The sequence below is a fragment of the Oncorhynchus mykiss genome, chromosome 18 (genome assembly GCF_057628025.1).
Source record: "Oncorhynchus mykiss isolate SJ-2025 chromosome 18, ASM5762802v1, whole genome shotgun sequence".
Classification (NCBI taxonomy): Eukaryota; Metazoa; Chordata; class Actinopteri; order Salmoniformes; family Salmonidae; genus Oncorhynchus; species Oncorhynchus mykiss.
The window spans coordinates 54,062,566-54,086,035 of record NC_143039.1 but is presented as its reverse complement, the minus strand read 5'-3'; the positions used below and the strand labels follow the sequence as shown (position 1 = coordinate 54,086,035).

At 42.4% G+C, this 23,470-nt stretch overlaps 1 long non-coding RNA gene across 1 annotated transcript; it reads right to left on the bottom strand.

Moving 5' to 3' along the window:
* Window positions 1-11,699: 11,699 nt before the first annotated feature.
* On the bottom strand, window positions 11,700-13,337 carry LOC149975592 (uncharacterized). Its single transcript, XR_016488203.1, has 3 exons — window positions 13,233-13,337; window positions 12,747-13,145; window positions 11,700-12,648 (listed from the first exon to the last, which is right to left on the bottom strand). It is a non-coding gene; the product is annotated as an uncharacterized LOC149975592 (long non-coding RNA).
* Between the last annotated feature and the right edge of the window lie 10,133 nt (window positions 13,338-23,470).

Sequence of the window (23,470 nt, the reverse complement as noted above, 5' to 3'; positions counted from 1 at the left end):
CCAGCAAAGGAACTTAGACTGGTGGAAGTCTGTCCTTTAGCTCTGATGAGTCTAAATTCTAGATTTTTGGTTCCAACCTCCATGTCTTTGTGAGACGCAGAGTAGGTGAACACAGAGGAGGAGGTATGATGGTGTGAGGGTTATTTGCTGGTGACACTGTCAGTGATTTATTTCGAATTCAAGGAACACTTAACCAGCATGGCCACCACAGCATTCTGCAGCGATAAGCCATCCTATCTGGTTTGTGCTTTGTGGGACTATCTTTTTTATCAACAGGACAATGACCCAACACACCTCCAGGCTGTGTAAGGGCTATTTGACCAAGAAGGAGAGTGATGGAGTGCTGCATCAGATGACCTGGCCTCCACAATCACCTGACCTCAAACTAATTGAGATGGTTTGGGATGAGTTGGACAACCGTGTGAAGAAAAGGCAGCCAAAAGGCAGCCATATGCTCAGCATATATGGGAACTCATTCAAAACTGTTGGAAAAGCATTCCAGGTGAAGATGGTTGAGAGAATGCCAAGAGTGTGCAAAGCTGTCATCAAGTCAAAGGGTGCCTACTTTGAAGAATCTAAAATATAAACATATTTTGATTTGTTTAACACTTTTTTGGTTACTACATGATTCCATATGTGTTACTTCATAGTTTTGATGTCTTTTACTATTATTTCACTATTATTATCTTTCACTATTATTCTACAATGTCGAAAGAAGTTGCAATTATTTTTTTATTTAATTGTAATAAGTAGGTGTGGCCAAACGTTTGACTGATACTGTAGATATATCCATTGATTATTGAATAATGTAACTTATAAATGCCTCATGAGCTTAGTTCAACTGTCATACTCCATGACAACCCAAAATATAAGCTCGTTTTTCTCAGTGTTGAACACTGAGCTGTAGTCAATGAATAGCATTCTTGCCTAGGTGTTCCTTTTGTCCAGGTGGGAAAGGGCAGTGTGGAGTGCAATAGAGATTGCATCATCTGTTGATCTGTTGGGGAGGTATGCAAATTGGAGTGGGTCTAGGGTTTATGGGAGACTGGTGTTGATGTGAGCCATGACCAGTCTTTCAAAGCACTTCATGGCTACATACTTGAGTGCTACGGGTCGGTAGTCATTTAGGCAGGTTACCTTGGTGTTCTTGGACACAGGGACTATGGTGGTCTGCTTGAAATATGTTGGTATTACAAAATCAAATCAAATCAAATGTATTTATATAGCCCTTCTTGCGTCGGCTGATATCTCAAAGTGCTGTACAGAAACCCAGCCTAAAACCCCAAACAGCAAGAAATGCAGGTGTAGAAGCACGGTGGCTAGGAAAAACTCCCTAGAAAGGCCAAAACCTAGGAAGAAACCTAGAGAGGAATCAGGCTATGAGGGGTGGCCAGTCCTCTTCTGGCTGTGCCTGGTGGAGATTATAACAGAACATGACCAAGATGTTCAAATGTTCATAAATGACCAGCATGGTCAAATAATAATAATCACAGTAGTTGTCGTGGGTGCAACAAGTCAGAACCTCAGGAGTAAATGTCAGTTGGCTTTTCATAGCCGGTCATTCAGAGTATCTCTACCGCTCCTGCTGTCTCTAGAGAGTTGAAAACAGCAGGTCTGGGACAGGTAGCACGTCCAATGAAGAGGTCAGGGTTCCATAGCCGCAGGCAGAACAGTTGAAACTGGATCAGCAGCACGGCCAGGTGGACTGGGGACAGCAAGGAGTCATCAGGCCAGTTAGTCCTGAGGCATGGTCCTAGGGCTCAGGTCCTCTGAGAGAGAGAACAAAATAATGAGAGAAAGAGAGAATTAGAGAGAGCATACTTAAATTCACACAGGACACCGGATAAGACAGGAGAAGTACTCCAGATATAACAGACTGACCCTAGCCCCCCGACACACATCTGTCCAATGTCTGTGTTCTTTTGCCCATCTTAATATTTTATTTTAATTGGCCAGTCTGAGATATGGCTTTTTTTTTGCAACTCTGACTAGAAGTTCATCATCCCGGAGTCGCCTCTTCACTGTTGATGTTGAGACTGGTGTTTTGCGGGGTACTATTTAATGAAGCTGCCAGTTGAAGACTTGTGAGGCGTCTGTTTCTCAATCTAGACACTCTAATGTACTTGTCCTCTTGCTCAGTTGTGCATCGGGGCCTCCCACTCATCTTTCTATTCTGGTTAGAGCCAGTTTGCGCTGTTCTGTGAAGTGAGTAATAATTGTTTCATCTGTGGATTTGCCCTTTAAACAGCTGCATATTATCAAGATATCAGTGTCACCAACAAAAAGGTAAACAATAGGCCTATAGCAAATGCAGCATATGGCATTCATTTTTCACATGTAAATAGAACTTTTCAGTAGTGCTCAAAGCATGCCAACCCATGAGCACAGCATTTATTTTTCAGCTTGAATCAATGTGCCCAATCTGTACTCCATGACAAAAAAATCATAAACAACAGAGTAGGGCTGGCTAGTAAGTCCTTCATTTTGGGGTTATGTTTAAGTTAAAAAATGGTATCTATATTTTACGATCAAAGGGGATAACATTTATTGGAATGACTGGAATTCTGATAGACTGGTTTTTAATGTAAAGATATCATTTAATCGTATTATTATATGTAGTAGAAAGCGATGGGTTAGAAGAAGCCTACATAACCAACCCATAAAGTAAAATTGAACATCCAGATATGGCCAGCTATGTAAACTTTAAAATGTATTTATCCTGCAATAGGTCTCGTTCAATTGTTTACATACAGTTTTGTCTTCTTCTAATCCATCTCAATTGGAAAGTAATCTAAAATGTATGTAATCAGATTACGTTACTGAGTTTGGGTAATCCAAAAGTTACATTACTGATTACAATTTTGGACAGGTAACTATTAACTGTAACAGATGCCATTTAGAAAGTAAGCTACCCAACCCTGAGTACAGTACATCCCCCTCTCCTTCTCATCCCCCTCTGCTCCTCATTCCTCTCTCCTGTCATTCTCATCCCATCTGTTCTCCTTTTCAGACAAACAATTGAATCAACTCAAGACTGAGGGATTTAACGACCGATACATTTTTCCTCTCCTCCTTTATAGGCAAGGAGAACTGACAACATGCAGAAGGAGGCAACCATGGTCTCTAAACGGAGGAGTAGGTGTTGTTATTGTTGAACAAACTGTAAAAAGTCACATTTATTTGGATTATATCCATTTTCATTAAGTTTAATGACAAGGAAATTACACTGACAAATCACTGTAAACTTGAAATAAATTAAGGACATTAGTGTGTTGGGGCATAGTTCTCCCATTAATCTGAAAGGGCTGTGAGCCGGGTTCTACAGGGTGACAAATGGATAGGGTACAGGACAGAAAAAAAACACTTGAGAACCAAATAGACTATGGAATGGCTGTGTCTGTGAGTTATGTCTTCAGGGCATCCCATACCAGGAAGTCCTGAATTGATGCGATTGAAAAGGGGGCTCAGTTGGGGGATTGCTTCTATGCTTGGTTTAGGGCTGTTAGCTATTGACTCTCAGGAATAACGGTGACTGATGTTTGTTCCACAACACGGCTTTGTTAGTAGAATCTTTCAGTGCCAGTTAAAGGCCATGACAACAAAGCCCTGGTTCCACCTTGCATTAACATGGGGTTTACATCATCCAATCATGATGACCCAATAGCCCCATTTACACTCTTCCGTCTAAACTCACTCCACAGCGACCCCAGCTGTTGAGCTGACTACAACTGCAGATCCGAGTCTAACGTCACCACTGTAACATGCATCTGTAACATGCATCACACTGCTTTCTTTAACAGTACCTCTTCGCCCCCCTCACCAGCTCACACCAAGACTGGATCTCGGGACCTCTGTCTCTTGACAAAGTCTTAGGCAGCCGCACCCCCGAAAAGCTAGCAATTTGAAGTCATTTCAAGCCGAGGAGTGAGGTTACCAACTCAGGCATCATGATAGCCATGGTGTTATGATAGACAGACTCATCGTGTTACACTGGGAGAGGACAGATGGGTTATATTATACTATCGTAAACATACTGTAAGTGAAGAGACACTAAGATCCTCTGGCCTTATACTGGTTCCTCTTCAATAATGCAGATACCACCACTGGAGAAATCCTCAAATTGCGTTCTGCAGACATCAGGTCATGACATGGAACTCTTTTTCCGATATGGTCATCAAAACTGATGTCACATTGATTTTTGAGGTTTTCTGGGTGACGTTGTATTGGAACGCAGCACTTCTTGGATGAGAGCCTTTTTATTCCCATTGATTGAGGGCCATGGGGGGGACGCTTGATACAATGGAGGACCTCTACCAAAGTCAACAACATCGCTAGTTGTTTCATTATCATCCCGTGTACAGTAGACGTGTTTTATTTATTTATTTATTTGGGGGGGGGGGGGGGGGGGTTGTCACTTGTTACACTATTTGAGCGATGAATTCCACGGTCAGTTTCTGTGTTCATCTTGTTGATGGAATTTGTTGGTGAAACGCAGCATGATTGCCAGAAATAGTGGAGTTGCATATGTTGCCTGAAAACCAAGTAACAAGAAAACAATTGCACAAGTACTCTTTTTGTAGCACATTGATGTGTTCAATTTTGATCTCTCGTTTTTTATACATGGAAAGGCAGTTGAGGCAGAGCAGACACGTCTCAGGTGAATAAGTAGCTACCGTAAGGCTGGCATACACTGAAACATTCATCAGTCTCATATCAATTAATATAATAGGCATTTTACCATTCAATATAAACTAGCGCTGTTGCCAAGCAACATGAGAATCCAATATCTACCAGGAGTGACTTTCTGAGGAAAATCATTTCCATATGTGTAGTTTAGTTTGTCATGTGTGTCTTTATATAGATTTCAGAAATGACTTTGTCTGTAACTGACGGTCAAAGAGAAACTGGGAAGTGATACGATAATTTTATAGCAGAGTGATTTTGATTCCTGGGAAGTTTCCAAAGGGATCTGCAAATTAAACAAAGCCTTTCCTTCCTCAAAGAGTGTAATAAGGGAGTTATTAAAGAGGAACAGAACCCCAAAAATATGTATCTGGTTGAAAACAGCCTATGTGGCCTCGTTAGCAGTCATAAACATCAATTCTAGTCACAAAATGTACTAAAACAGAGATTTGTGAGAAGTAAGGAATTTAAGACGTATCCGATGTCCTTGGATATTTTAGGGTTGGGTTTGGATTTCAATCATGCCCACTTTCCCACTAACATGGGACAGCTAGCAGCACCCATCTAAATGATCAGAGCGAAACAAACAAGGAGAATTGTCATGCAATAAAGTTGAAAGGTGAAACAGCTGCCAGCTATCTAAACAGCTGCCAGCTGCCCACCCATTTCTATGCAAACAGCAGAACTACCCAATTGAGTCATCACACTCAGCGCCTCGGCCTTGTTTGAGTGACATGAGACAATGACACATACAATAAACATAACATTGCCAATGTTATGTTGAAACATCGAGACTTGTTCTTTATTAACTAGGCAAGTAATTTAAAGGCTTGGCTTATTACCAACTCAATCATTCTCACATTCATGAGCTTAGGTTAGCATCACAAGCACAACTGTCATTCCTTTAGCCAAAGTACCAAAGTATCTTTGGTTCTGTTGCTGTTAGGGATATCTCAACTACGGTGAGTGAAGAGGAATAAACAACAACACTGTCAGGGTAGGCTATAGCAAGCATAACACATCCACATTAAATCACACCCTCAAGACACAAATTTCATCTCCGCAGTCAAATGTCTTAATATGATGGAAAACTGAGACGAAATCAGTGAGTTCAGCCCCCCTTTAATGGTAGGGTAAAAAAAAGTTACAACTTCCCTTGTCATTGGATGATGCTCCCTAATGCTGGAATGGGGGCCTGAGTGAAAAGGTTTGGGAACCCCTTTAGCAGACCCTCTTACACAAGGCACGTCCCAACCATCAGACATGGCCATTATGTGTCTGGGGGCAGAGAGCAGGTGACACACCAGATCTAGACCCTTACTGAATAAAAGACAGACAATACTTTTATCATATGGGCAGATCTGAAATCAGATCTACATGGATGCTTCTCCTCTTCTGGTTTGCCTGGTTGATTTCCGTCACCTGCCAACTGGAGTGCACTCTATTATCTCAGTCACACAGTGAAGTGGCTCTTGGCAAGGCTTGTGAGATGAAGAGGTGATCCTGTTGTTTCAAATGACACTTAACTGTCCGTCAGCCACCCGGTCCAATCACTTGACTTTCATAGTAGCTAATATATTGTAGGCCTATTGAAAGCATTCGTAAAGTACTTGTCTCAAAACAAATTGCCTCAGTAAATGTATCACATTCTCTTAACATTTTAATGATTAAAATATTAGTAATGCTATCTCAGTGTTTCCACTTATCCTGTGCTTACAAGTCCTTGAAGAAAGAGGAGAGGAGACAAGGAGAGGAAGCCACATTGGACTATTGGTAGGCTCCCCCTGGTTATTTCTAGTGCAGAGACAGAGTAGGCGGAGTTGAGGGTGAAAGTTGGAGTTGGACTCGAAAGACAAACAATGGCACTAAGTACAAACCTTCGTCTCCTGAATACAAGACAACTCAATTTAATCATAAATCTACTTGCTCTCTTGAGGAGCTTGGATCTCATCATTCTGCTAGCTCACTTGAGAATATCAAGATGGAGTCGGTCGACAGTAACGATTCCTATGAAATTGAGCCTGACCAGGATGAAGTACCTGCAGCGACATGTGTGGAAGATACATCTCGCCTTTATGCTGATTATCATATCAGAGACGATTTTGGACCGGTAGGTGTGAATTTCTTTTAGAAAGTGCATCCCTAGATAACGAACAATCTGGGAATTGTTACATCTGTCAAAGTTTTGAGAAGTGGAATTATTTTGATTTTCTGTGTATCCTCCGCCCAGGCAACGGGCTCTCCGTGTCACACATCTCAGCCTACTTTGCTCTCAGGAGTAGGGTGCTGCTCAAAGGAGTGATCAATGGGGTGGCATTAAGTGTAGAGGTGGATCAGATGCTCACCGTTTGGTGAGACGTAGACCCGGTGGCAATGGTGAGACTGAGGATACACAGAGAGCACGGTCCGATGCCGACGTCTATGGACATCTAAAAGACGTCATTTTGCTCATTGCCCAGTGCATGGACCTCTAAAAAATGTTAAACTTTGATACAGAGTTTATACCTGACAAGGTCAGTTTAGGTTGTCAGCTATTCCGTGAGAGCTTTTGTTCCAAACCCGCATTGGTGCTTTAGGTGCCAAGGATTTGGACATGTTGCAGCAGTGTGTAGAAGGGAGATCCGACAACATGACAAGTGTGGGGGAGGCCATAGTCAGAGAGAGTGTATAGTTGGGGTAGAGAAAGCCCTGTGTGTTAACTGTGAGGGCGCCCATGCAGCTGGGGATTCCAAGTGCCCTGTGCGAGAGACAGGTTGAGCCAGTGTTTGTGGGGCAGAAGGTTTTCTATGCTGAGGCAGTGATGAGAGTAGAGGACAACCTAAGGCTGAGTGATCCCGGCTGGTTGCCCCCCAGTGAATAGGACTGAAGAGAGATCGAGAGAAGTTGAGTTTGAGTAAGGTTGGATTACTTGCGTTTATTACCATGGTTATTAACTGTACTGCACTGATGGAGTGGAAATCCCAGCCTGGTCTCATAGACTGTGCAACGCTCTCATTAAGGCAAAGGGTGGCTACGTTGAAGAATCTCAAATATAACATTTATTTTGATTTGCTTAACACTTTTTTGGTTACGACATGATTCCATATGTGCTATTTCATAGTTTTGATGTCTTCACTATTATTCTACAATGTAAAAATAGTCAAAATAAAGAAAAACCCTGGAATGAGTAGGTGTGTCCAAACTTTTTATTGGTACTGTATGTCAGGAGAAGTGCAGTATTATCATAAGGAGACTGAGAATGGAGGGGAAAAGAGCACCAAAGGAGGTCTAAGAGAGAGTGGGAGGAAGAGGGTGAACTTGAGTCGGTTAAAAATGGCAGAAAAAAGGGAGATGGTTTGTTAAAGTGTAATTACAGGAGGAGAAATGGAAGTGAATGAGAGTATCAGAGGTGGTAGGTGTGGTGAAGTTCTCGGAGCCCGAGGCTTGAACTGAGGCTCAGGATAAAGATGAGTCTGTGACAGTAGGAGTGAAGTTTTTTGAAAAGTGGACCCTTGCCTTTTAGCTGATCCATTTGTGGCTTCAGGGTGGGTGAAAACAGAGTTGGGTGCTGTGGAATCGCAGAAGACAACCATAAGTGGTCTTCTGATCTCGGTTTGTGTTCCTGCTGGTCAGAGGGAGAAGGCGCTCCGCGTTAAATTAATAGGGGCAAGAAATGTGAATTGTTTTGCTCTCAAGAAAACAGTGCCTTTCAAAGGAGTGATTACTTGGGTAGCAGTAAATGTAAAAGTTGACCAACTGAAGGGGAAGATTCCGGGTGTTTGTGATGCTCGTTGTTTGGTGCGACGCAGACAGGGTGGCGTGAGTGGTGAAACAGAAGAGTCATTGTTATATTTATTTTATTTTATTTTGATGTTGAGTCTTTGACCGACGAAGTGATGTTAGGATGTATAAGTTATCCTGTATGAACTTTTGTGCCAAATACATTACGTTGTTACAGGTGTCAAGCTTAAGGGCATGTGGCAGCAGTGTGTAGGAGAGAGGTTCCTAGGTGTGAGAAGTGTGCAGAAGGGCACGAGACAAAGGAATGTGTAGCATTTAGGAAATTAGTGGTATGTGTTAATTTTATGCGTAACCATGGGGCTGGGGATCAGAAATGTCCATTCGAGAGAGGCAGGTTGAGGTTTCCAGGGTTAGAGTTTGCAGAAGTTGCCATATTGCCTAGTTAAATAAAGGTTAAAAAACATATATTTTTTAAATAAAATAAATAAATATGCTGAGGCCGTGAAGAAAGATAGGTGAGTAGAGGAGAGGAGTAGGGTGAGTAGTAGATCTGGACCCATACGGAGGAATAGGCCAACAAGTCATATACATTTCAGTAAGATGGGATTTTTAGCATTTATAGCAATGGTTATCAGCTGTATTTTATTTATATATTTTTTTTACTAGGCAAGTCAGTTAAGAACAAACTCTTATTTACAATGACGGCCTATCCCAGCCAAACTCTAACCCAGATGGTGCTGGGCCTATTGTGAGCCGCCCCATATGGGACTCCCCAATCACAGCCAGATTTGATACAGTCTGGAATCGAAGTGCCTTAGATGCAGTGCCTTAGACCGCTGCGCCACTTGGAAGCCCCTGTACTGCAGGGATGCAGAAAATTGAGGTTGTGGAGGCAGCCGAAGAGAGGTATTTGGGTGTGCAAGTCTTGACATCAGAAGAGTTACAGGGTGTTTTAAGTGGTGGTGTCCCATCCGTTCAGGCTGTTGAGGTAGGACTAAATAGATTGAAATAGTGGAGTAGGGTGGTGTTTTTAAAAATTATTATTATTACATATTTATTTTTTGTGAGTGTTTTGTTAGATGGTAGGATATAAGTATAAGAGAAGCCCCTGACCGCAGTGTGCAGTTCGGGGCCAGGCTCAATGTGGGCTGAGTCAAACGTGTTTAACCCTTCCGGTCTCGAACCTAACCTACATGGATAAAAATATAAACCATGGAAGTAAGTGAGACTGTCATTATGCATAATTTTCTTTTGTAAAATTAATGTTATAGTAGTGCAGTGGTATATTTTTATATAACCAACTACTAGCTAATTGATTACAATGAGGGAATCTTATTTGGACAAATTTGCCTACATGAGCAGTAAGCCTAGGTTTACATGTACAGTTATGTAATCGATTTGATCGTTGATTTTCTGTGTTTCCTCAATGTCTGCCTTGTTGTGTTTGGCTGGATCTAAACGTATATCGTTGATGCGGACGGCCATTCCCTAAGTTACACATAGCGAGTCTACACAGCCTACACATAGTGTATATACAGTAATGAAATAATATGCCTATTGCTTCATTTATGATATGTCTATGCTTATTTTCTTTGATGTATAGAGACACGTTAGTGTGTTATTGGAGGGCCAAAATAAATAAAAAACACAGCTGCAGTCAACTTCATCACTGCCCGTTCTGCACATATAAGGCTGAACAATATATGGGGCCTGTTGCACAAAACTAGGATAAGGGATTAAGCCAGGATATCTTGGTGATCCTGGCTCAATTGATCCGTAATCCGGTTGCACTAAAGATGGATAGGGGGCAGGAGGATATGTTATGGTATAAATGACCATGGAGATTTATTCTGTGGAGCTAGCCTGCTCCAGACCAGGCTAAATTCCAGGATCTATTTAATCTCATCCCTAATGTCAGTCAGCAGTCACCACAAATGGAAACCAATAGTTATTTCACTGCTCACTATACATTGTTATCACATATAACTAGACCCACTGTTATTTAAACGTTTGTGATCATTAATTTCAATGATTTTGGATAAAAAATGATTTTTAGATGATGTTGCTATCATTAGATAATTTACAGTTTCCCATAGACTATAAGGCTATATATAAAATGCTAGAATATTAGGGCCACAGAGGGGAAAAAAACACAAGTCATAATATTGTAACCAGTTGTTTTAAAGGAGGACAGTTGTTAAAATGACAGATGTGGGGCATTTCGTGAAATTGTACTTCAGTATGGTTTCATAAACAAAGACATGCTGATGTGCCAGAATATTAAGTATCACATTGTCATAAGTATCAAAACTGTAAAAACAATATGTAGCTTTTCTGCAGAAAGAACCAGCCTCATAAATTTATGACTTTATCCTTTTTCTTCAGTGTGGCCCTAGTACTCTGTCATATAAACAAATACACATTCCATATGAATATAAAAACACAATGTGTAACATTATGTTCCTTTATTGAATAAGGACAAAACAAAGCAGGTAAACCATCAGCTCCTTTCAAAACTGAAGTCACAGTGACTCTACAAGATGGAAAGCACAGAATCTAAGCATATTATACAAAATGATACATATACAGACCTTTGAATGTGTATAACACACCCTGCATGTCTGCACACTAAAATAAATGCAGGACAAATCCATACACATCAACTGAACAGACAAATGAATGGATGCAGTAGCCTCCCTGCAGCCTTGTATTACACACAGTATACCGCACAAACATCATAAGAGGCCAAATTCGTCAAAAAACGAACCCAAAAAAAACCAAATTCCTCTGCCACCGCAGGACATATTTAACCAAAATTGAAAGCACACATACTAACTAAAATAATTCAACACATATTGGTCCCTCAGCAGCCGACCACTGTCGTCATCAGGGAAGATTGCCGGATTGTCCCAGTCCATGGCTGGTGGCACTCTGGGGGCCCTCTCCTTCCTCAGGCAGGCCACATTGTGGAGGACAGCACAAGCCACAGTAATATCACATGCCCTAACAAGGCTGACCCTTAATTTGTGAAGGCAGTGAAAGCGTGCCTTCAGGAGGCCAAAGGTCATTTCAACTCTGGCCCTGGTCCTGGCATGGGCATGGTTGTAGGCCTGCTGTGCTTCCTGGGGGTCTGTGAAAGGTGTCAGGAGAAAAGGCTGGCAGCCATACCCCCTGTCTCCCAGCAACACACCAGAGAATTCACCTGTCAACACAAAATCTCATCATTACTACCTCATAAACACAGTGATATTCTTGACACAGCCATGATGGTTATAAATAGGGGTTGTGTGGCTTACCTTGTGATAGGCACTGATAGATTTCAGAGGCCCGAAAGATTCTGGAGTCATGGACTGAGCCAGGCCATTTTGCCACAACATTGCTGATCACACAGTCAGCATTGCAGACCATCTGAAATCATAAGATGAGGAATATTACACCAATCAATGCACATCACTGGCAATGCAGAGTGTTCGTCAATGGACAATATCAAAAAGTTATGTTCACCTGAACATTAATGCTGTGAAAGGATTTCCTATTCACAAAATCGGCCTCATGGGCACCTGAGGGGGCTTTTATCCTTATGTGTGTGCAGTCCACTGCACCAATGACATTGGGGAAACCTGTCACACAAAGTAATGAGTATCCTACTATGTGTTAACAGTTGTCCTGTAATTTGTAGATCCTCTTACCTGCAATCCTATAGAACTCCTCTTTGATGTCACAGAGTCTTCTGTGGCCAGGGAAGGAGATGAAGACATCTGCTAATGCTTTGATAGCCAGACACACACTCCTTATTGTGCGGCAAATTGTGGCCTTGTTCAGCTGTTCTGCATCCCCCACTGAGTACAGGAAGGCTCCACTAGCAAAAAAGCGCAAGGCCACACAAACCATTTGCTCCACACTCAGTGCATGGCTCCGTGCAGTGCGGTGCTTAATCCTGGGACCCAGTAGTCTGCATAGATACCTGATGCCATCTGCAGAAAACCTGTATCTTTCATATAGATGGTCATCAGGGAAGGCCAGTGGGTCCAACCGGTCCCTGAAGACCCTTTCTCACCTGAAGGCTCTCCTCAGCACAAGTGCTTCTTCATCCACCACATCTCGCACGAATGGGCATGCCATTGTCAGAGCAGAAAGGAACACACAATTTTGGGCCTTCATATAGGCTAGTGGCCACACCTGGTGCTGGGGGGGGTGGGCAAAAGAGGGCGATGCCTTATAACGATGACTTGGTTGTACTGATTGCTGGGAAAATAAAAAAAACCTTAGAAAGATGCCACCGTCCTGTGTGCTCACAATAAGAGCTCATATGTCATGGCTCACTTGACTTTACGAGAATATACCTAATTTTTATTTTGAGCTGTGTCATCTTCTTGGAGCTGGGGGAGGAAAGAAAAATAATGATTAATACATTTGTGTTACAGTTAGCATACAGTGTACATTGAAGGCATATCTCACCTCCCTCTCAAGTTTTTTTATTTCAAGGTCCAGTTTCCTAATTGTCCTCTTTTTTATTTCGAACTCCAGTGCAAGATTTTCCATCTTTTTCTTCTTGTACTGAATGTCTATGTCTGCCAGTTCTATTTGGCACCGGAGGTGGTTGCCATACAACTTTCTGATAGCTTGTGAGCTCTGTGAACACAATACAATTAGCGCAGCTGGAATTTGGCAGGATGTGGTGTCCTTTTATTAATACGCACTATGTTGCCAGGCTGGTTTTCCCACTGTATAGCATCTGGGTCCTGTAAAAGAAATTAGATTTTTTGATTTTGATGAGGACTCCTCACCATTGTAGAGTAAATAGTACTTTCACAGTCTTAACATGATACCTCATGCCTTCTGGAATCCAGAGAGATGGTCTCCTCCTCATCATCGTCTCCATCATGTGCTGTTGCTGCTGCACTGGGGCCTTCACCCTATCACATTTAATCGGATTCATATTGAAGCTAGTAGACAAGACATGCCAGGCCTACAGTATGCCTTTGATGGAGTACTCACTGGATCAGCATCGTCTGGTGCTTGTGCTGGTGGCTCTAACAGGAACACAGTGCTGCCAGACACTGCAAGGCAATAGGTAAACCAAAGTCAGACAGTCCAAATTGATTCAATATGAATGTGGTTGTATCCCATGTAGAGATGGAAGGACATACCTTGAATGAAGCGGGTGGCATCTTGGGAGGAACCTATGCTCGTCTCTTTCCCCCCAGGGATCCCCTCTAAGACGGGCCTGCCTTTATTTAGCTCCAAGGCCATGTCCTCTGCTGGGGTAAGGTCAGCCTTTGGTGACCCACCACCCGTGCCTTGTCTGTGGGTATTCTTTTTCACTGCTAAAACAGTACAGACAATGTGTGAGCAGGCACCTTCTGGGTACAATATATGCTTGTGCTTTGTTAAATATTAGTCAGGGACCATACCATTCTGCAGAATGTTCTTGTATTTGATTTTGACCTGCTGCCATGTCCGTTTTGGCCCGTTCATGTTTAATCTACACACACACACACACACACACACACACACACACACACACACTTAATGGAGTCACACTGCAAAAAATTACTTGGTATTTTTGTCTTGTTTTCAGTAAAAATATCAAAAATTTTATCATAGCTTTATACAGTGTGATGGAGTTACTTTACACAATTTCACTCATATCTGCAGTGCATTTCAATAAAAAAAATTAACCGTTTCATAATTACAGTACAACTGCATTTTTGGAGATGTGAATTAAATATTTGAATTGTAATTGTGATGTTTCAGCGGAGCGGTGAGTGTGTAATTGTGCACTACTTACGCATTCAGGCGGTCTGCAATACTTTGCCACGCTTTTTCTCTTTGCTTTATCACTGTGGCGGTGTTGCCTTTCTTCTTAATTATATCTTTTACCTCCTCGTATGCCTCCATGAGGATTTGTGCTTCCGACGGGGAAAAGTACGCGGCTCTAGTTGCCATGGTAAATCAGTTAATCTGTGATCTGTGGCGGGGTCTATTTGAGTGAGCCGTGAGCGCGCACCTATCCAGGATTGGTTTCACCTGGCTTAATGAATCCGTGTCTGCTCATCCTGGCTTGGTCTTTGTGCAACCAATTAAGCCTGGACGCACATGTTTTGGCTTCATTGAGCTCAGCTGAGTCATTTATCCCGGATGTCTTAATTCTACTTTTGTGCAACAGGCCCATGGTCAACAACCACATCAAAGGTCAACAACCACATCAAATGTCAACAACCACATCAAAGGTCAACAACCACATCAAAGGTCAACAACCACATCAAAGGTCAACAACCACATCAAAGGTCAACAACCACATCAAAGGTCAACAACCACAACAAAGGTCAACAACCACATCAAAGGTCAACAACCACATCAAAGGTCAACAACCACAACAAAGGTCAACAACCACATCAAAGGTCAACAACCACAACAAAGGTCAACAACCACATCAAAGGTCAACAACCACAACAAAGGTCAACAACCACATCAAAGGTCAACAACCACATCAAAGGTCAACAACCACATCAAAGGTCAACAACCACATCAAAGGTGAGGCACAGAGGTACTTTTTATTTCTTTATTGAATATATTTGACATTCACTTTTTTTTCAAATTTGCCCTATTTTTTCAGTTACATCAGTGTATTTAATTGAATTGTATAACTTGTTACTTTACTGTCATCCTTCTCTTTCAGAGTTCACAATCATAAAGTGTGGCTTCAGTTGTAGAAATGTGACACACTTTCATTGTTGCTGTTGCTGTTGCACGGCAACGATAATCAACAGAGCACAGTTTCTGAAGCACCTGACATACCATCAGCATACCAGTGACCCCTCAAGAGCACCCAGAGGCCCTTAAACAGTCTCCAGAGGCCCCTCAATAACTTCGCCCCTCAAGATCTTGTCCCCTGGACCTTGGAGGACTTTCGGAGTGGATGGTGTGCAGGTTAGATATTTCTTTCAATTATTCCAATGAACTGTGCCATTTGATCGTCAATTGAAAATTGTACCTTGTTCACACCACAGGGCCTACCAAAGCGCTGCTTTCGCAAACAACTGTGGGGTGTTTGTTTTGATGGTACGATGCTGGCTATTCAGTATATGATATTAGTCGTATTTTCTGTTGTTATAACGTATGAAAAGTTATTATTATTTCTGTGCTTGCAGCCTGCAAAGCACACTATTGTTATTGCTCATACTTTTTCTTGTTTATTATTCTTGACACTTTTTGGGACCTATTTCCTACAGTTTTTACACTACACTACTATGTATCATTTGATTTACACAACATGCCTACCACTTTGAAGATGCAAAATATATATTTTTGTGAAACAAACAAGAAATAACGAAAAAAACAGAACTTGAGCGTGCAAAAACTATTCACCCGCTCATAGTCAATACTTTTTAGAACCACCTTTTGCAGCAATTACAGCTACAAGTCTCTTGGGGTATGTCTCTATAAGCTTGGCATATCTAGCCACTGGGATTTTTGCCCATTCTTCAAGGCAAAACTGCTCCACCTCCTTCAAGTTGGATGGGTTCCGCTGGTGTACAGCAATCTTTAAGTCATACCACAGATTCTCAAATGGATTGAGGTCTGGTCTTTGACTATGCCATTCCAAGACATTTAAATGTTTCCCTTTAAACCACTCGAGTGTTGCTTTAGCAGTATGCTTAGGGTCATTGTCCTGCTGGAAGGTGAACCTCCATCCAAGTCTCAAATCTCTGGAAGACTGAAACAGGTTTTCCTCAAGAATGTCCCTGTGCTTAGCGCATTCCATCATCCCTTCAATTCTGACCAGTTTCCCAGTCCCTGCGGATGACAAACATCCCCACAACATGATGCTGCCACCACCATGCTTCATTGTGGGGATGCTGTTCTCGGGGTGATGAGAGGTGTTGGGTTTGTGCCAGACAGCGTTTTTCTTGATGGCCAAAAAGCTCAATTTTAGTCTCATTTTACCAGAGTACCACCTTCTTCCATATGTTTGGGGAGTCTCCCACCTGCCTTTTGGTGAACAACAAATGCATTTGCTTATTTTTTTCTTTAAGCAATGGCTTTTTTTTCTGGCCACTCTTCTGTGAAGGTCAGCTCTGTGGAATGTACAGCTTAAAGTGGTCCTATGGACAGATACTCCAATCTCCACTGTGGAGCTTTGCAGCTCCTTCAGGATTACCTTTGGTCTCTTTGTTGCCTCTCTGATTGCCTTCCTTGCCTGGTCCGTGAGTTTTGATGAGTGGCCCTCTCTTGGCAGGTTTGTTGTGGTGCCATATTCTTTAAATTTTTTAATAATGAATTTATTGGTGGTCAGTGGGATGTTCAAAGTTACGGATATTTTATAACCCAACCCTCATCTGTACTTCTCCACAACTTTGTCCCTGACCTGTTTTGAGAGCTCCATGGTCTTCATTGCTTGGTGGTGCCCCTTGCTTAGTGGTGTTGCAGACTCTGGGGCCTTTCAGAACAGGTGTCAAGGGGGATTGAATGCCAAGGGGGATGAATACCTTTGCAAGGCACTGTATATGCTCCATGAAATAATTGATCAACATAATTTGAAATGTACATGATATACATGAAAGGTCTGTTGTTCACTGCAATAATATCAGTAGCTTGTCTCAAATAAAGCATGAAGCAAAACATGTTACAGCACATATGCTGGTACCATTTTATATAATATTTATTATGGTCTTCAAAAGGGAAATATGTTTGTATTCAACGTGTGCCTTTTATATTTATTTTATTTTATTTCACCTTTATTTAACCAGGTAGGCTAGTTGAGAAAAAGTTCTCATTTACAACTGCGACCTGGCCAAGATAAAGCATAGCAGTGTGAACAGACAACAACACAGAGTTACACATGGAGTAAACAATAAACAAGTCAATAACACAGTAAGAAAAAAAAAGAAAAAAAAGAGTCTATGTACATTGTGTGCAAAAGGCATGAGGAGGTAGGCGAATAATTACAAGTTAGCAGATAACACTGGAGTGATAAATGATCAGATGGTCGTGTGCAGGTAGAGACACTGGTGTGCAAAGAGCAGAAAAGTAAATAAATAAAAACAGTATGGGGATGAGGTAGGTAAATTGGGTTGGCTATTTAGCTGCAGCAATCGGTTAGCTGCTCAGATAGCAGATGTTTAATGTTGGTGAGGGAGATAAAAGTCTCCAACTTCAACGATTTTTGCAATTCGTTCCAGTCACAGGCGGCAGAGAACTGGAAGGAAAGGCGGCCAAATGAGGTGTTGGCTTTAGGGATGATCAGTGAGATACACCTACTGGAGCGCGTGCTACGGGTGGGTGTTGCCATCGTGACCAGTGAACTGAGATAAGGCAGAGCTTTACCTAGCATGGACTTGTAGATGACCTGGAACCAGTGGGTCTGGCGACGAATATGTAGCGTGGGCCAGCCGACTAGAGCATACAGGTCGCAGTGGTGGGTGGTATAAGATGCTTTAGTAACAAAACGGATGGCACTGTGATAAACTGCATCCAGTTTGCTGAGTAGAGTATTGGAAGCTATTTTGTAGATGACATCGCCAAAGTCGAGGATTGGTAGGATAGTCAGTTTTACTAGGGTAAGTTTGGCGGCGTGAGTGAAGGAAGCTTTGTTGCGAAATAGAAAGCCGACTCTAGATTTGATTTTAGATTGGAGATGTTTGATATGAGTCTGGAAGGAGAGTTTACAGTCTAGCCAGACACCTAGGTTCTTATAGATGTCCACATATTCTAGGTCGGAACCATCCAGGGTGGTGATGCTAGTCGGGTGTGCGGGTGCAGGCAGAGAACGGTTGAAAAGCATGCATTTGGTTTTACTAGCGTTTAAGAGCAGTTGGGGGCCACGGAAGGAGTGTTGTATGGCATTGAAGCTCGTTTGGAGGTTAGATAGCACAGTGTCCAAGGAAGGGCCAGAAGTATACAGAATGGTGTCGTCTGTGAAGAGGTGGATCAGGGAATCACCCGCAGCAAGAGCAACATCATTGATATGTACAGAGAAAAGAGTCGGCCCGAGAAATGAACCCTGTTGCACCCCCATAGAGACTGCCAGAGAACCGGACAACATGCCCTCCGATTTGACACACTGAACTCTGTCTGCAAAGTAGTTGGTGAACCAGGCAAGGCAGTCATTAGAAAAACCGAGGCTACTGAGACTGCCGATAAGAATATGGTGATTGACAGAGTCGAAAGCCTTGGCCAGGTCAATGAAGACGGCTCCACAGCACTGTCTTTTATTGATGGCGGTTATGATATTGTTTAATACCTTGAGTGTGGCTGAGGTGCACTCGTGACCGGCTCGGAAACCAGATTGCACAGCGGAGAAGGTACGGTGGGATTTGAGATGGTCAGTGATCTGTTTGTTGACTTGGCTTTCGAAGACCTTAGATAGGCAGGGCAGGATGGATATAGGTCTGTAACAGTTTGGGTCCAGGGTGTCTCTCCCTTTGAAGTGGGAGATGACCGTGGCAGCTTTCCAATCCTTGGGGATCTCAGACGATATGAAAGAGAGGTTGAACAGGCTGGTAATAGGGGTTTCGACAATAGCGGCGGATAGTTTCAGAAATAGAGGGTCCAGATTGTCAAGCTCAGCTGATTTGTACGGGTCCTGGTTTTGCAGCTCTTTCAGAACATCTGCTATCTGGATTTGAGTAAAGAAGAAGCTGGGGAGGCTTGGGCGAGTAGCTGCAAATTTCTGCTTGAAAAAGCTTGCCTTTGCTTTCCTGACTGACTGCGTGTCTTCCCTGAACAGTTGCATATCGCGGGGACTATTCGATGCTATTGCAGTCCGCCACAGGATGTTTTTGTGCTTGTCGAGGGCAGTCAGGTCTGGAGTAAACCAAGGGCTATATCTGTTCTTAGTTCTGCATTTTTTGAGCAGAGCATGCTTATCTATGATGGTGAGGAAGTTACTTTTAAAGAATGACCAGGCCTTATGTAACGGATGTGAAACGGCTAGCTTAGTTAGCGGTGTGCGCTAAATAGCGTTTCAATCAGTGACGTCACTTGCTCTGAGACCTTGAAGTAGTTGTTCCCCTTGCTCTGCAAGGGCCACGGCTTTTGTGGAGCGATGGGTAACGATGCTTCGTGGGTGACTGTTGTTGATGTGTGCAGAGGGTCCCTGGTTCGCGCCCGGGTATGGGCAAGGGGACGGTCTAAAGTTATACTGTTACATTGATGCTGTTGACCCGGATCACTGGTTGCTGCGGAAAAGGAGGAGGTCAAAAGGGGGGTGAGTGTAACGGATGTGAAACGGCTAGCTTAGTTAGCGGTGTGCGCTAAATAGCGTTTCAATCAGTGACGTCTCTTGCTCTGAGACCTTGAAGTAGTTGTTCCCCTTGCTCTGCAAGGGCCGCGGCTTTTGTGGAGCGATGGGTAACGATGCTTCGAGGGTGATGTGTGCAGAGGGTCCCTGGTTCGCGCCCGGGTATGGGCGAGGGGACCGTTTAAAGTTATACTGTTACACTTGCACAAACGTGTGTGTTTGTATTCAATGTGTGCCTTGCACAAATGTGTGTGTTTGTATTCAGTGTGTGACTGTCAAACCTCAGATGGAAGAAAAAAAAACGGTGGGTATGGTCAAACGTGGGCTGAGTAAAACGTTTGACTCCGCCCACATTGAGCCGGGCCGAACTGCAGTCAAGGGTACTTGGAGAATAAGGGAGTTGTACTCCAGTCTAGTAGGTGACGGTAATGCAACATTTATTGGATGCCAACCGCTGTTAAACCTATTCGAAGAAAAAGACGAAGAAGTAGGCGGAGTTCTGTTTCCATGACAATGACGTCAATATCAGTGTCGGGTAACCAAAGGTCAAAATAAATCGAAATTAGTGAAACGGAAACAAACGGAAGAAAATAGTTTTAAACTGTTGCAGAAACAAAAGTAACATTTAGTGAAGTGGTTTGTTGTGAAGGATACCGCCTTTTAATTGTCTGGGAATAGGCGGAGAAGCTGGTGGTAAGGAGTTGTCAAGTCAGTTGAAACCCGTTAGCTAGCTAATGTTAGCTAGCCAGCAAAGTTAGCTAGCTAATCCTCAAAGGCTGACTTTACAGCCACTGTGATATACACAGCTAACTACTCTGTTGGCTGGTGTTTTTACATACAGTTGAAGGAAGACTCGGGTAGCAAGAGAGAATAGCTAATTGACACCTCATTCACTTAATAGCATAGCTAGCTAACATTTGCCATTTTATTTTCTAACGTAGGCTAGAAAAGTAGATAACTAGCACAAAGTAGACCACTTGCTGTTCAAGAACCTTGTCAAACAACAAAAGAAAAGTATGTTCTTGCTCATTTTGAGCTTGTTAGCCACCTTTACGGGCATCGGCAAGCATAGAACGCATGTGTACCTGTGCCGTTTGACTCCTTACTTGTTTATGGAAGGACACCTAATTCTTGGCTATTGTAGCTGTGTCAGCTGTTTGTTGATGTCTATTAGTTAGTTAGTGCAAAGTAGTATCAATGATAGCGTTCCTTTATCTCAAAGATGTATGCACTTTTCTGTTTCTATAATTATGAGGGTTGTCTCGTGATGTTAGCAGTGTAAACACTCCAAGTTCAAACCCTCCAATGTCAAACAATGCTTGTAATTTGGAATATCTTCATTACATTTGTTTCATGTCCTCAATTATGCCATTGTATTAATTCAATGTACTGTATATTGATGTTTATGTGCTCTTAGTCATGTGTATATCAACATAAAATGTAAAAAGGGAGAACTAGTGATTGGCTTGGGAGATGAAGGGAGGATGTTCCTCAAGTGATTCAGAATGGACCCTGGTCAAAAGTAGTACACTATATAGGGAATAGGGTGCCATTTGGCTATCACCTGAGCAACATCCTCCCTCCAACCATCCTCCTTGGCCTCATATCAGTGTTTTCCAGCATTGTTTCTCAGCTGTCCAGAATGTGTTAGATTTGGTTGGGAGAACAAGGGGTCAGGAGTTGATTCTTGGTGGTGCACAATGTCACTGCTCTCCTGACCCAGGCCCATTGTTGGGTCAACCAGTGGCCTGGGCCTCTTGGCTGGGAATCATTTCTACCCCATCTGCTCTGGGGTAGTGGTGTGCATTCCAAAAGGGCACCATATTCCCTATATAGTGAACTACTTTTGACCAAAGTAATGCACTATATAGGGAATAAGGTGCCATTTTGGATTCAACCCCGGGAGCTGGGAAGGAATGGCTTTGGTGACCCCTCTGACCCTAAACATCTCCACAATGACTCTCCCCAAACACACCCATTTCTGAACAAAGCTTTTTGTTAAATGAGATTGAGCTCTGTCATGTGTGGATAGCTATGCGTGTCCCCAATTGTAGGCTATACTTTATAATATATTGCATTGTGAGCCGTGTAAATGTTCATTGGGATTTTTTTACATTTGAGTAATTTAGCAGACGCTCTTGTCCAGAGCGACTTAAAGTATTGAGTGCATACTTTTTTTAATTTTTACTTTTTTGAAGATGCAAGTGAACTGCATTTTTTTGTTGATTGTGCAAGCTGTCAAATAAGATGCATGAATGTTATCCAGTGGTGTAAAAATACTTTAAAGTATTACTTAAGTAGTTTTATGGGGTATCTGATTCAGTACTTTACTATTTATATTTTCAACTACTTTTACTTCACCTCATTCCTAAAGAAAATTATGTACTTTTTACTCCATACATTTTCCCTGACACTCAAAAGTACTCGTTACATTTTGAATGCTTAGCAGGACAGAAAAATTGTCTATTTCACAACTGTATCAAGAAAACATCCTGGTCATCCCTACTGCCTCTGATCTGGCAGACTCACTGAACACATGCTCCATTTGTAAATGACGTCTAAGTGTTGGAGCGTGCCCCTGGCTATCCTTAAAGTATACAAGAAATGGTGCTGTCTGGTTTGCTTAAGTATGAATCATTTCAAATTTCTTATATTAAGTATTAAAAGGAAATGTAATTGTTAAAATATACTTAAGTATATTTAAAACCAAATACTTTTAGACTTATACTGAAGTAGGATTTTACTGGGTGACTTTTACTTGTCATTATCTATTAAGTTATCTTTACATTTACTAAAGTATGACAATTGGGTACTTTTTCCACCACTGATGTTATCCCACCTGGTTTGTGCCAAACGAGGGCTGTTTGGGGCTGTAAACATCCCCGACTGGAATCTGTTCTCTATCATCAGAGCTTTCAGTCAGGTGTTTGCTGCTGCTGGCTGCCTCCATCTCCTACTGGGAAGCAGATCAGTGCCATGTGTTGCTTGACCTGCTAAAGACACTTACTACCACAGTCTGCATCCTTACCAATGCCGAAGTTCAGTGTCCTTCAATCCTGGTCAAGGGGACCCACAAGATGTGGACGCTTTTGTGCCACTCCAGCACGACTAATAAACCGGATGTGGGATGGCTAATGGACAAGTCCACAGTGCTCAGCTCTGTGGGCTGAATCAGAAGCTGTCAGTGATACCTGTGGGTCTCCATTGAATAACATTTCTCTACTGATTTCAATGGAATGCTTCAATTAATTTTATGATAACTGTTCTACATAAACTCTTAATCTGTGCATCTCAGTTGTAATATCCACTCCTTAGCTCTAACATACTCTGGAGGACACCATACAGACAGTCTATACAGTGCTAAGATTACAGTTAATGTAAACATCCTACACTCAGCTGTGAGTTGGCAGCAGAGGCTGGGAGAAGGCTGTTTACTTTAACTGGCTTGGATAGACGCCCAAGCAAGCAGGAAGACAGACGGCAGGTCCATGCTAGGGATGGAGGATTGTCGTCTACCTGGTGCAGCCCGGTATGGCCAGCACCGAGCTACCTCAACTCTATAACAGGGTGATATCTCAGGAAACAAGGATAGAAAAAGACCAGGATTTTAATGAAGTTGAATCCATAGACTGGTCCTTTGGAGGAAAGATTGTTGATATATATTTTACGTTTGTATTTTAAAGCATAATTGAGAAATAATTAATTGAAGTTGAAATGTTTGACATTTTGGCCTTACACAGGCCTTTAAATCTGTTGGTGCTACAAAAATCGGTACCACTTGCTCTGTGGTGAGTTGTATTTTATTTTTTGTCTCATTAATTT